This window comes from Atta cephalotes (genome assembly GCF_000143395.1).
Source record: "Atta cephalotes unplaced genomic scaffold scaffold00008, whole genome shotgun sequence".
Lineage (NCBI taxonomy): Eukaryota > Metazoa > Arthropoda > Insecta > Hymenoptera > Formicidae > Atta > Atta cephalotes.
Window position 1 is genome coordinate 1342435 of NW_012130072.1, and position 6915 is coordinate 1349349.

Genomic DNA, 6915 nt, shown 5'->3' on the forward strand with positions numbered 1-6915 from the left:
TATAATATATATATATATATATGTGTGTGTGTGTGTGTGTGTGTGTGTGTGTATGTGTGTGCGTGTGTGTGTGTGTATGTGTGTGTGTGTGTATATGTGTGTGCTGTGCGTGTACAATATTTACTAATGGCGTACATTGACCATGTTATCTGGAGCTCTGCCTTTAGGACACACCTAAACTGCAATTGAATAATTTTCTTTATGCATGCAATTTCCTTTATGCGGCTGTCTATGCAAATTTATCAAGGCAAATCCTTATAATTATGACTAAAATTTTTTTATGATGATCTTAAAGATTACGAAATTATTTTACATTGCAAAGACCGAACTTAAAATAAATTAATATAATCGAACTTCTTACGCAACAGCGACAACAGCATTGAATGGTGCGTACACATCACGGCGAATACTATGAGAATGGATTGTCGGTCGTGTGTACCGGCAAAGTGAACGTGAGCAAACACGTCAACGGGGCGCGCTCGCGCGCGTACGCGCCTGGCACACGCACGCGGTAGACCTCATACCGTGTCCAATGCATATTCATACGGCCATACATTATATCGCGCGATGTACAGCTCGGGGGCCGTAGCTGATCTTAGATTAAGGTAAACGCCGGTTAAGTTAACGGCTAAACTTCTATAAGTCGGGAGCCGCTCGCATGCGCATCGTGTCGCGCAAAACCCTGAGGCCGCCTTCCTCCGCGAGCGTGATCGTTTCCCGTTCTCCTCTCATTTCTGTCGCGTTGCCGTCGCGTCGTCTCGATTATTTCCTTAACGAGTGTCAATAAAAGCGTATGTAATCCATCGAAAATATATAATTTAGATCCGGTTACACTAACGTTAACCTGTTACTCTAATTTTAAGCGAGACTTAAAACTTTCTTTGTCCTCTTTTTGGTTTTAAAACGAAATAAAGAGAGTTTTAAGTTTCATTTAAAATCAAAGTAACGTTGGTGCAACCAGATTTTATTCTTATAATCGAAAAAAAAACAGAAAAAAATATGCGCGCGCGCGTATGTTAGAATTTATTAACATTAAATTATGTTAATAGAAATGGTCTTAAAATTCGATCATGAATATCAGCTTAAGACATCTTTTAGACATATTTTATACGGTTCTCGCAAAGATGTCTTTAAGATGTCTTATAAAATGTCTTATGTTTTAATTTTGTATAATTGTTTAGGTTACGTCGCTGTTTGCAGATATTTCAATGAACGTTTAAGAAATCTACATTATATTATAATAATTACTTATTTTTATATAGGCAACAATGAATATATGATCCTTGATAACGTGAGACCATCGTTTTCTGTGTATAAAAAAACCTTGCTTTCTGAAGATACTTGTACTTACGAGGCCTGTATTCATACTCGTGTATTTCCAACACTTCTAAGCTTAGACATGTCGAGAACTTCATGTACGTGCAGTGTACTTACATCTTTGTGTACCAACTATGCCGCATAAGAGGCTTATACACATGAAATCGTTGCACATATGAGACTAGTGAGACCGTTGTGTTTACGAGGCTTGAGACGATCGTCTAGTTTCCCTCACGGCAAAGCCGCCCGCTCGCGCGCATTTTTGCTCATCGTCGGTGCGTACGCGGGCCCGCTTAGCAACCCGATCTGATCTTGCGTTTGTTATGCTAAGTGCTCATTAAGATCGTAATGCGTTCTCACGGATAGGACAGCGGAAATTTGGCGCACGAGAAAGGAACCGTAACGTTCCGGTCGAAGGTTAATCGAGAAGTCTTAGCGACGTCCATTAGAAACGAGAATAGAAAATCCTTTCTAATATCGATATAAATGCTTAGTTTAATTAAACTAAGGATCGTATTCACATCTCACTTTTATCAATAAGTATGTTCATTTATTTCTGAGATATTCTATATTTTAATGCGAATTATGTATGTATATAAAAATGCACGCACGATAAAAACAAAGTATGACTACGGATTTAATTGCAAGTTTCGAGGACTGTTTATTTCAATTGTAATGTGTAATTAAATAATATAATGTAATTAAATATAAATAATTTATACTTGTTTTTAATTTAAAAAAAAAACAATATATAAATAAAAAGACTTCTCACTTTTATAATTATATAATCTTATAAAACATTTTACAAAATACTTTATATAAGATTGATGAAATCATACAAAATTATAATAGTTATTATTATTAAACAACAAACACATGTTAATATTAATAGATAATAAATAATAAATAATATGAATTTATAATAGTTATTAATAGAATAAATAAATAATAATAACCCCTTAATGAGAGAATTATAATTAGAGAAAAAATAAATATTAATAAATAAAAAAATAATATGGATATCATAATAAAGAAACAATTACTAAAATGATTTTTAGTAACGTTGCATATTTGTAATGCAAATTAATGTAAATAAGTTCGAGACATAGATGATTGAAGTACTACTTTATACCTCCGTAATTAAGTAAGTTCCATAATTAGCAATTCCGTAAGGAACGAATTATCGAATGGAAAATCATCGACCAATTAAGGAGGGCATAGCTGGTCGATTTGTTAATATCTTTTGCGTCAACTCATTATGCACGGATCGCGCAAGACATTCAAGTTTCTATGAAGCGGCGTGCATGAGAAATTAATTAAGTCCTGTATAAAAAGGATGGTAGAAAGAACTTCTAAAGCGGACGTTGCTCAAAGCGCATTTCTAAATCGACAATTTGCCGTCGTGGTTGACGAAATAGATTGTTAACATTCTATCTACATTCAAATATACCAAGAACTTATGAAATATATTAGCATATTACAAAAAAGAGTTAGCTATTAACAAAATAATGGATACATTAGTTGAATTTTTATTAGATTTTTCATTACAATGATATTATATAACAATAATAATTATTACTAATATATAATATAATTAATATTTAAGAATTTAATTTGATATTATTTTAACAAAAAATATAAATTTATGATATTTTATATTTAGTATAACGTTAAAACAGTTTGCAAATGCAAATGCAAAAGTTGAAAATTAGTACGTGTGAAATAAATTTTTTTCTGCAGAAAACTGGTTGAAATTTTATAATTCAATTCATAACAACATTAATTTGATTGAAAAAGTCTTTGCATAATTGTACCAAAATATTTTATTCGAATATTTTTTATTTATTTTGAATACAATATATAATTTCAGTGCTTCAGTATCCAAGGGTTACAAGTATCTTTCTCGATTTGTCACAGTGCGATTTGCAATAGTTACTGCAGGATGACACTCGCGAATTATCCATTCCCGAAGAGATCGGATTTCGTCTAAAAGCCTCCATTACGGGCAATTTGCATTGATAGCGAGCAAGCGCCTTGAAACCCAGCTAAAGGCCACTTTGTGACATTACATTTTCAGTTTCGCAGACAGGAACTTTATCACAATTAACACCCTTTAAAGAATTCTAACTTACGAGTAAAATGTCTATGTATGGATAGATGAGAATCTTGGGGTTATATTAAAAAAATTCTTTAATAGTTTTAATTCTGTACGCACACTAATACTTATTAATCATGCTCAAAATGATAATTTAACCAAATCGATAAGTAAATTTGCTTTCTATCGGAACTAATGTAATTATAATTATCTCATTAAGACAGAAAAAGAAAATAATAATTACATATATATATATAAAATATATAAAATAAAAATATATCAATATATAAAATTAAAAAAATTATTAATTATTTAAATATATTTTTTAACATTGCATGTAAAATCATGAAGTTAGAGAAACGAGTTTTATTCATTTATTAAGTCAAACGTTGCTATTTATGCAATCAAATTCTTCCACGACGGAATTTATTATTGATTAATTCATGTTGGTTCTGTGCCAAAGTTAATCATTGAACGATCTTTTCCAAGAGTGACATTTTTCCCTCCGTACCCGCTTCAATCACAACATTCGGCGTTATACTCGTTAAAACGTAGTATGTAGGTGGTAGAAAAAAAGCGTTTCCGCGTAATGGCGGCAGTTTTCTATAGCAATTAAGATAATATTTGCATTCGAGGGTTGTGATTTCCTGCAGGTGTTTCGATCGTTGAGGGTTGCAGGCCTCGTTAGATATAGCGTGTGTCCTGTCCGTTACGTACACCAGCATTCTCTCGTGTTGATTATTAAGTCTTACATAAGCGTAGATTAAACGAGCATTTTCCAATTTTTGTAAATTTATGAATTTCAAATTGTCACTTTAGTAATAACTTGAGGCTTAGAGTATTAATTCACAAAAAAAGGATAATTTTATTCTTAAAATGTTATTAAATGATATTAATAATTTTTAAAAAGTAATATTTACATATAAAATATTATATTATTAAAAATGTGAAAATTATTATAAAATTATTATAAAAATATTAGTTAAACATTAATATAAATAAATTTATTTGCAAAATAATATCAATAAAAATTAGAAAAATTGTATATAAAAATATATTTAAAAAAATAGTAAGACATAAAATGTCGTAATCTGTTTAAATTGAAGAAAATAGATTATTAAATTTACTCTATAAAATTCAGAAGTCATACGCCAATGCACTTTGTTCACACATCCACATGCTGCTCTCCTCTCTCTTTTTCGTCGTGCATTACGGAACGTTCGACATAGAGAGACATGCGAGTACAAGCGGCACGTATGACACATCGAGGGGGTTCTTATGCATGTACGTGCACGAGGAGGGTGCTCTCCTAGGGGGTGAGAATTAGTGCGGCGAAAGGCCAAGCGAGGGAAGTGGACGATGGTAGGGATGAAGGTGCCGCTATTAGATCTTTCTCATGCTGATAAAACTGTATAATGGACTTAATCGCTTTGCGCCTAGCCCCCGGCTAAATTTTCGTTATTTTTCATGGGTCTCCGACTACAGCCCGCAGTCCGGTTATCACCATGGCGGATCTACTCCCGTTTTTCGCTCTCTTTCCCTCGTCTCGCGTCCGCCTCCGCTCCGTTCTGTCTCATTCGCGGCCCTTTGTTCTTCACCCGCAAATTCATTGATCCTGCGGGACGTGGAACACGCACATCCGGCTGATACCGGTGCCGAACTCGTCGACAAGTATGTCGCATTTGCAAACGTACTTTGGTCGGCGTAGCGACCTTACATTTTACTACTTGAAACTCCATCCGTCGGAACATTTTATCCTACTTCGTTCGAGTATAAAAATTGTAATCGTATAAATTTTATAATAATTATATATTTTATACATTATATTTATATTTAAAATATATGAAGTTACTATAAAATCATTTGAAAGGTAAAGTTAGATTAACTTAACATATCTCACCCCTTTTTTAAGAAAAAAAAACAACACGCAGACTAACCATCATATATACCATTTAAAAATATTACATTAATATTATACTAAATATATTATTATTTCTAATAATTAACAAACGATTCAAAAGTTTCCCTTAAGAGGCTTCCACAGCCTTTCAAATTCCAAGCGAGCATTCTGTGCACTTACGCGATAATTCGCCGCTGACCTTTAATAGTTCAGTTCAACTGGAAGAAACGAAAATAGAAAGGTAGAGATACGTTGTAACTTCTAGATGTGGCGATAACCGGCGAAGCGAGCACGATGTTATACTTCTGAAAACCTTGATCTGTTCGTACGCGCGGGTAGATTCCCTGAATTCGACGATCATTTCCCGGTGCACGATCGTGTACAATTTCCTGTGGTTTCACGGATCGTCCGAGTAACTCCTTCCGCCCCTATCCCCATCGTTTCTACGCCCGGGCAAAATATACGGAACGGTGCAGTGTGCTCGAATAGCCAATCGAGGAATCCCGAGTTTCCCTCCTGAATCGAACAACCGGCAATTTGCATGTTATACCATTCGATGGCGCCCGAGACCGCTTTTTAAGGCAGTTACGACCATTATTGTAATGCTCGAGGTCGTGCGAGTCAATGCCAAGAAATCGGCGTATACGAATCTGCATCCAAGGGATCGCCACGGGATCGATCGTAAAGTCCGATTCGGTTCTGGAATTAGAACGTACAAAGCGGCGGGTCGATCGTGCAGCGTTTAAAGTTAAATAAAAACGAGAAACTCGTAATCGAACGCTCCACGAAGAGAAAAATCCAAATAAAGAGATCAGAACCGATATTGCGTATTTCAGAGTTATTTTTATCGTCGAAGCATTAAAATCCCCATGACATATAACGATACATCAGCTAGAGTGTGACGAAAATAATTCTAATATTCAGTAAAGAGATCGAATGATATCAAATAAATAATCTAATAAAATGATCTAATGATGTTGCTTAAGCGAATCACGCTGATGTGTGCGTCCACTCTATTTATGTCCTGAGAGGTATATACTCATCCGAAGAAAAAAAGCGGAGAAGTTCCGTTAAAAATATCAGCCCAAGTCGTTATCCTTTCGTACACGCGTTGATGGATCACGACGAAGCACGACAGCTCAATCCCACACATGCAGAGACAAAGTGTGAGTTTTGGCGTTACGCACCGAACCTGGCGAGCATTTCCCAAGGGCTTGTCTTACTAGGAATTACCTCACGTAAGCAGCCCCGGAGTCTCGGCGCTGGCTTTAGTTACCCGGCATTACTTGTCTCGCTCTCGTAGGTATTAGATTACTTTATAGGCGTATCACTGCACGCACCTATGCGGCACATATATCGGTATGCACGAGCAGCGAGCTAGATACGTGTAAACCAGTTACGTGCACGCATTTCCCAAGCGCTCGTTTTGCTACTAGTTACAACAGGTAAGCAGCCACCGTGTATGCCTCTGTATTAGTTTTAGTCATCCGAAATTGCTTACGTCGTTCTTGTAACGGCGAATATATATATATTGTGCACGCATATGCGTTAATCCTCCACGGAGTAAAGACGCTTTCAAGTCAAGTTCTCTCTCTCTCTCTCT